This window comes from Aplysia californica, unplaced genomic scaffold (genome assembly GCF_000002075.1).
Source record: "Aplysia californica isolate F4 #8 unplaced genomic scaffold, AplCal3.0 scaffold00135, whole genome shotgun sequence".
NCBI classification, from domain to species: domain Eukaryota; kingdom Metazoa; phylum Mollusca; class Gastropoda; order Aplysiida; family Aplysiidae; genus Aplysia; species Aplysia californica.
Window position 1 is genome coordinate 1010850 of NW_004797405.1, and position 7771 is coordinate 1018620.

A 7771-nucleotide genomic window follows, 5' to 3' on the forward strand; every position below is an offset into this window, starting at 1 on the left:
ACACACACACACACACACACACACACAAACACTAATCACTCTCAATAGATTGCTTTTATAGTAAAAAAAGCTAGTAGTTATAGTTATTTAATGAGGATTAAGGCAGGTGCTCTTTTTTAGACTGACAGTTTGGAAATTTCGCCATATTCCTGAATAGAGCTCTAAAAGAATCTTATTTGTCGTTGTTTCTTTGGGTTAACAAAAATATCTTGCTAGCTTGAAAGGCCACCGGAGTGTGTGCTTATAGACATGATCTATATTATTATCATATTACTATTATTATGATTATGATTATGATTATTTGGCTTCTTCTTCTTCTTCTTATTATTATTATCATCATCATCTTCATCATCATCATCGTCATCATCATCATCATCATTATCATCATCATACTTACAATTATTATTATTACTATTATTATTATTATTATTATTATTATTATTATTATTATTATCATTTTTATTCACAGAATGATCCTGATGATGGCTATGATGCCCCTCAAGAACGTTACAGTCAGAAGCAGCAGTACTCAAACCCTCACAGAACCAGCTCCAAAAAGGGACCCATATCTCGGGGAAATTCTGACCCTCCCATCAGAGGTCAAGGTTACGGGGATTCTCGAGGTCGCGCTTCATCCCGATACACCCAGAAGGGAAGTAGCTCAAAGTACAACAATCAGGGGGGAGGACGAGGAGGAGGTTACTCCAGCGATTACTTCCCCTTGAGCCAACAGCGTGGGGACGACTACAACAAAGACAGTTACTCCCCCTACTCGGGATATGATGATAGTGCGTACGGGTCGTACTACCCAAACGGCGGAGGCGGGTACGAGGGGAGAGGAAGCGGGTACCTCAAGGATGGATATCCGTATAACTACAGGCTGAACAGAAGGAGAATGACCGATGGACGAAGGAATAAAAAGCAAAAGAGGAGATTCCTGGGGAAGAAACGACGGAGAAGACATGTGGGACCTCATGATGACAATGGATTGCAGGTTCATTTTTTAAAAATTTACATTTATCTGTAAACTGTTTAGATGTAGACTGTAGGGCCCTAAATTAAAAAGAAAAAAATATTGCGGCTTCTTAACTCCTTATAATCCAGTAAGCTTCAAGCGTAACTGCTGAGCCATTGGCAGCAGCTCAGGCACATTCGTTTATGTTGACATCAACAGTACATTAATTTTCATCAATTGCCGTAAACTTGCCACCTTTTGGGAATACTTTCATTTGATGAAGAACTATCAAAATAGGTCAGTTTAGTCACTTAATTTGTCACTTTTAGGTTTCGTACCAAAAGAGGGTTCCTGCATAGTGTGAAAACTCCATCCAGAGATAAAGAGTTAATTTTTGGTATCGGTTGGTCAAAATACGAATTCTAAATATTCAGAAAAGCGAGTTAAGATATGACATAGAGACAATTTATAAAAGAAATGAAACAGTTTTGTCTCTCTCCTACAAAATTGTTGCTTTTGTTGCTTAGGAATTTGAACAGTTTGTTAATGATATAGTATACCTCGATCGGTGGACGTTTTTTTTGTGTGCAACATCAATGTCAATACTCTATGTTTTATTTTGTTTCATTTAGATCTTACGTAAAAGCAAATATTTGCTTGAAGTTGTTTTAAGGTGTTAATTTCTTTACAACATCTTCAATTTTGAAAAAACAAACCAACTCTCCCTTCTCCTCCCCCCCCCCCGAAAAAAACAAACAAACAAAAAAAGAACAAACTAACAAACAAATAAACAAACAAACATACAAAACCCCAAAACCTCTAAAAAAAACTATGAAAAAGGCAGCCTTTGCTAAAATTAACTGTTTGTTTACACCAATCTGTCCTCAGAGGTTGCTGTCGACTGGTACCCTAGCCCCCACCCTCCTGTCCCCCTCTCACAAGGACTACAACAACACCATTGACCTCATCTTCGGTACATATTGGTTCTTCCCGGCCAAGACACAGGCAATTCTTCCTCAAGATCAAAAGTGTATCTCCGACAAGCTGGCAGAAGAAGCTGTGGTCACTTTTGATGAAGACAGTATGTTTTTGTTCAGTTATGTGTCATAACGCGGTGGAATCAGGTGCTCGTCAATTTTTGGGCATGTAGAGTTATTGGTATCATCATAACGCTTGTTCATTTGTGTTGCACGCGTGGAAAAAAAAATACTCATTCATCTTGAACAGAAGTTAAGATTTATTGCTATTGAAGGACGCAGGGGTCGCCTGGTTTCTAAAGGAAAATTAGCATGAGGCCGACAAAGTTAAGTGACTTTCAAAGTTTTAGAGACCTTAGAGACCACAAATTTACATTGTTTGTGCCTTTAATCAACATTTTTCTTCAAAATCGCACACAAATATGATTTTAAATGGACATAAAGATATTGAGCCAAAAAACGAAAATTGGATAAAAATTGGGCACCAAAATGCCAATTTCTTCGATTTCATCATTTTGACGAGCTCCTGAATTCGCCATGATGTTATGAATATTGTAGTTTGATGTACAGTTAAAGCTTCTCTAGCGGTCTAACAGCCACAAGTATTAAACAATCACTGTGCAAATGGCCACTTCTCATTTTTACCCATGCATCTTTTGAAAATTAATATGTACTCTGTAAGGTTTCCACCTGTCTAAAATGGCTACTTTTCTCCTCAATATTGGGTGTCTTAGACAGTATTGACTGTACTTTATGGTACAATACAAAAAATGTTCTTTATTGATCCTCAGCTGGAAGAATATACAAGGTGGGATCCAAAATAAAACTTTGCAACACTCTTTTGTGAGCACAACATTCGAAATTCAAAAGGAATTTTGCTGGGTGGCTTTTTATTTTAGAGAGTTCCAGAGAATAATTTTGCTGTACATTTTCCTCTAAAAAGTCATCAACGTTTTGTTTTGATTTTTGCATGACGCACCAGTTTGTATAAGGCTTACCAATTCCCCAGTAGTATCCTTTCCGCACCAAACAAATTATGTCAGTGTCTGGACAATAAAGCTTTGCTGTACATGTATCTTATCATATCTCTTATTAAATTCTTTTTTTGTGCGTGTGCCAGGTGAATTTTTCGAGATGACCCACCCTGAGTATGAGCAGGCGATCACACAGTTGTGTCTGAGTCAGTCTGACCACCAGCTGCCCGAGGGGGGAATCTACCAGCACAGAGGCCACGACTACAACCCTTTTGACATGAACATGGGACAGATGACTGTATACAGGTGATATGTGGAAGGGTATCAGTGTTAGTGCATAAGGACAAGAGCTCCCAACATATTTGATTTCGAGTTAAAGAGAAACAAATGAGTACAGCAAAGATAGTTTCCAGGGGTAGGGGTGGGGGGTGGGGAGAGGGAGAGTGGTCAGAAAAAAGCAAGAGGATATGAGGAAAAACAAGAGATGTGGAGGAAAAAGTGAAACACAGATAATCAGATATACAACGTATGAGAAAAGAGAGAAACAGAGACAGATTGAGAGAGAGAGAGAGAGAGAGAGAGAGAGAGAGAGAGGGGGGGGGGGAGATAAGAGGTATGTGGAGAGCAGGGAAAGATACTCTCAGATTTTAAAAAGGCAAAGAGAAAAAGAGAGGAAAGAAGAGGATGGGCGAAAAATTGCTGCTGTTGATTTTACATCAGTTTGGTGATTAGTTTCTTATTTTCTGTTTTCCATCCTGAGAAATCTATTTTTATCTGGAATATTTTATTATAAAATAATCATTATTCGGTTCTGGTTTAAGTGAAATTTTAACATTTTATTATAGGCCTAAATAGCATCTATTACATGTACGTGACTCATTTTCAAAATATCAAAATGTTATAATAATATATAGAATCTGTTCTGTTACAATATGTTGTTTTTTTTCTGTTTGTCAGAGTAAGACTCAAGTTCTCATGCAGCCAGCCAATCAACAGCACAGACACAAACACGAGATGTGCCAACGTGTTGCCCTATGACCAGCAGAAGTGGGCGGCCTACATGGGATCTAACGGAGACAGCCATTGGTTGGTGCCAGATGTTCCAGCCAGTAAAACAAAAACATAGATTGTAGGCCCAATGGCAACTGAAACGAAAGCCAAAATCTCACCCAAAAATTGTTTTCTGTTAAAATATATAGATTGACAAATTGCTATCCTAAAAATACAAAGTTCTATCTGCTCAGTACCTAGTTTTGAGAAATTTGAAGTAAACTATTTTGACTTTCACATGTCAAGCTTTTTCAAATGCAATTCTTTGAATACCTCGATGACGACTGCAAATAATCTTACAATTTTAATAGAGTAGATAGAAATTTTGGTTGTTGATCTTAATAACTCAAAACGGCTAAAAATGTGAGATAAAACTTTGTAATTCTAAGGTAGCCATATTATGACAAACAGGTTGCTTTGTTTTTCTAAATTTTTTTCCGAGGTTGCAACTGTGGACTGCTTCATGTTGTTTATTCTAGGGCTATCTGTTATAATTATTGGTAGTGGTCATAGGAAAATCCTGGGTATTCAAAGAGCTCCTTTGCAAAACACACTATTTCTATTTACTATAAAACAGAAAAAAAAATTTTTTAACTTAATCTCTAAAAACAAAAGTGGGAATGAAACGTGAATTTATCTTCTTAGAATATCAAAGGAAACTGTACAGTGCATTTTGACCAAAAAAAATATTTTCAGGACGAGATTGTTATCTTAAGTTTTTAGAACAGACGAGGTTTCCGGAAACTAGTTTTCATATTCAAAATCTTTCTCTGTCTTAGCTCAAGTGCAAACATACAGACAAAATTTTTTACCGTCTCAACTCAAACACCGACATATAGACAATCTTTTACTTTCTCAACTCAAGCATAAACATAAGGACAAAATCTTTTAATATCTCAGCTCAAACATAAACAGTGGAAAAACCTTGTACTCTATTAACTCAAACATAAACATTTGGACGAAATCTTTTGTTGTGTTTATTAGTGAGCCTGATTTTCTGTTGGGGAAGATAATATTTCCGTCTTTTTTGTAGTGCATAGTATAACATTTGGACCTGTTAGTCATGTGAGGTCGAAGAAGCCCATCTCCTAAAAGATCTGAATTTTATGAGTACGTGTGCATTACAAGGGGAGTTCAATAAGTCTTTGGTCTGAGTATGAAGGAATCATAGTAGAGTAATGAAATTTTGCTAGCTTTTAGACAATTTCTTACAAACACATCATGCAAATTTTCAGGAAAATCTGACAATAATGCCACTAGTCAGTGTGTTCAATGAAACCATGCTCGAAAACGTTTCTTTTTCTTTGCTGAAGCTTTGCCACAGAGCCTGTTGAGCATCGTTCAGTTATCAAGTTTTTACACGTGCAAGGAAAATCCCCTTCAGATATTTTTCAGGAAATGCTCCAAGTTAATGGTGACAAATGTCCTCGTTATAATAATGTGATATACAGGGTAAAAAAATTCAAATCTGGATTCATGTCTTGGAGGGGTGAAAATCGTGAAGGGCGCCAATCCTTTGCGGTAACTGAATCGAATGTATCCATAGTGAAGAAACTAGTTCTACAAGACCGACGTATAACCGTTAAACAGCTCTCAAGTGAAACAAGAATGAGTGTAGAGTCAATTGAAATGATTCTCCATGACCATCCTTACATGAATAAGCTGTCTGAGTGGTGAGCAAGTGAACAAAGAAGCAGTTGGTTGAGTACTGCAAAACGCTCCTTCAAATTCAGTCCGGTGACAAAAATTTCTTTTAAAACATGGTGACTGTGGATGAAGCATGGATTTATCATTTTGATTCAGAACAAAAAATTCCTCCATGCAGTGGAAAACTCCTTCTTCCCTCTCAACAAAGAAGACAAAGGTAACATCGTCAAGTGGAAAGGTGATGCTGTCGTGTTTCTGGGATTGTGACGCTATCATCATGACTGACTACCTGGGCAATGGAAAAACAGTCACGGGAGATTGCAACTCAGGCTTGCTGATAAAATTGCGGTCTGAAACTATGAGGAAAAGGTGTTGTAAACTCCGTAACGGGGTCCTCCTACTGCATGACAACGCCAGAGCAGTACAGACAGCAGAACAGTGCGGCTTTGAAATCCTGCCACACCCACCTTATTCACCAAACCTAGCCCCCTCAGACTTTTTTCTGTTTCCTAATCTTATAAAATCACACAAAAGACATAATTTCCATCACAACGAGGATGCCATTGAAGCTGTTGAAGACTGGATCATTTTACTCTCAAGGACTTTTGAAGGTCAAAGAGAGGTGGCAGAAATGTATTACTCTGCATGGTGACTATGTAGATAAATAAAAGTAGGCTATGTGTTTTTGTTTTTGTAAAGTGTTTTACGGCGCTCGCAACTGCATAGGTCATATGAGCGCGGGGGAGACACCTAATATTTTCAGTTGGTAGGAAATTTTGAATTTTGCCCGGGTGGCGGCCGAAGCCTACTCTTATCGATTTTAGACCACCAAGGGATCTTAAACGTGCGCAACTTGCACACGGGCCCTCCGAGGTTTTTCGCCCTTGTCCGAGAAGGCTAGCTGTAGATCTTTCCCACCAGAAGATCAGGGGTGTGGCAGAAAGACAGCAGTAAGGAGGAGCCAAGGAGTAGCAGTAGAAAGGCTGCAGAAAGAGTCTGGAGCACAGAGGAGGGGGCAAAGGAGGTGAGGGGGTGGGGGCAGAAAGTGGAAATGAAAGCAGACAATAGAACATTGCTAGAGAGCAGGAAAGGAGGTGAAAGGAGACACTTTTAGAGAAGAAATTTTTTTGGTCGCTACCCGGATTCGAACCCGGGACCTTTGAATGAGAGGCCAACACCTTAACCTCTAGGCCACGAGAGCCCCCAGGCTATGTGTGCCAAGTTACAAAGTTCTATCTTTATTCCTTCATTTTTAGACCAAAGACTTCTTGAACCCCCCTTGTATATTTACAAAATATAATTCTCTTTCTTCAACCTTTTTCCATTTATGCAGTGAAAGATTTTGTCAGTTTGTTAGTCTTTGAGCAGGTGCAAATCTCAGCTTGCACTGTATGCTTTCCGGGAAGCCAAGAATGTGTTTCTAAGTGTTGTAGAGTTTTCTGGGGTAATAATAAAAATTAAATTATTATATTGCTATTACTATTATTATTATTATTATTATTATTATTATTATTATTGTTATTTTAGCCCAGCTCAAATGTCTCTTGTGAACAACTGCAACCTCATCAGTTTTGTGTTTGTTATTGGCATTATGACTGTTATCCTTGTCATCATTACCATCATCATGTTCATCACCATTTTCATCTTTATCACCCTCAAACAACTTCATCATCCTGACCATGATCATGCTCATTGTCAAAGTTGCTACCATCATCTTCATCACCATTATTACCACAATCATCATCATCGTTATTACTGCAGTCATCACCTTTATGATCATCATCCCTATGACTATTATAAATAAAATCATCATCACAATTATGATTACTATGATCAATGTAACTCATCATGATCTTCATGAATAACAATATCACCATAAACACAAAAAGCTACCCTTTGTAACATACCTTGAGACCAGACTTGCAATTACTTGGATAAAATGTGGCTCTGATTATTTCCTTGTGCTTCAGTATACTATGATATCTTGTACGCCTTTATCTTGCAAGGTGAATCCTCAATACAGACCCTTTCTTTTTAAGAAACTGTTAACCCATGCAAGTATATGAAATATGTATCAACAGTAACAGTCGCAAATCATTGAAGTGTGAAATAAAGCCAAGCTGTTTTTTTGTGCTTGTATAGGTCATTTAACCCTCCAAGTGTCAGTA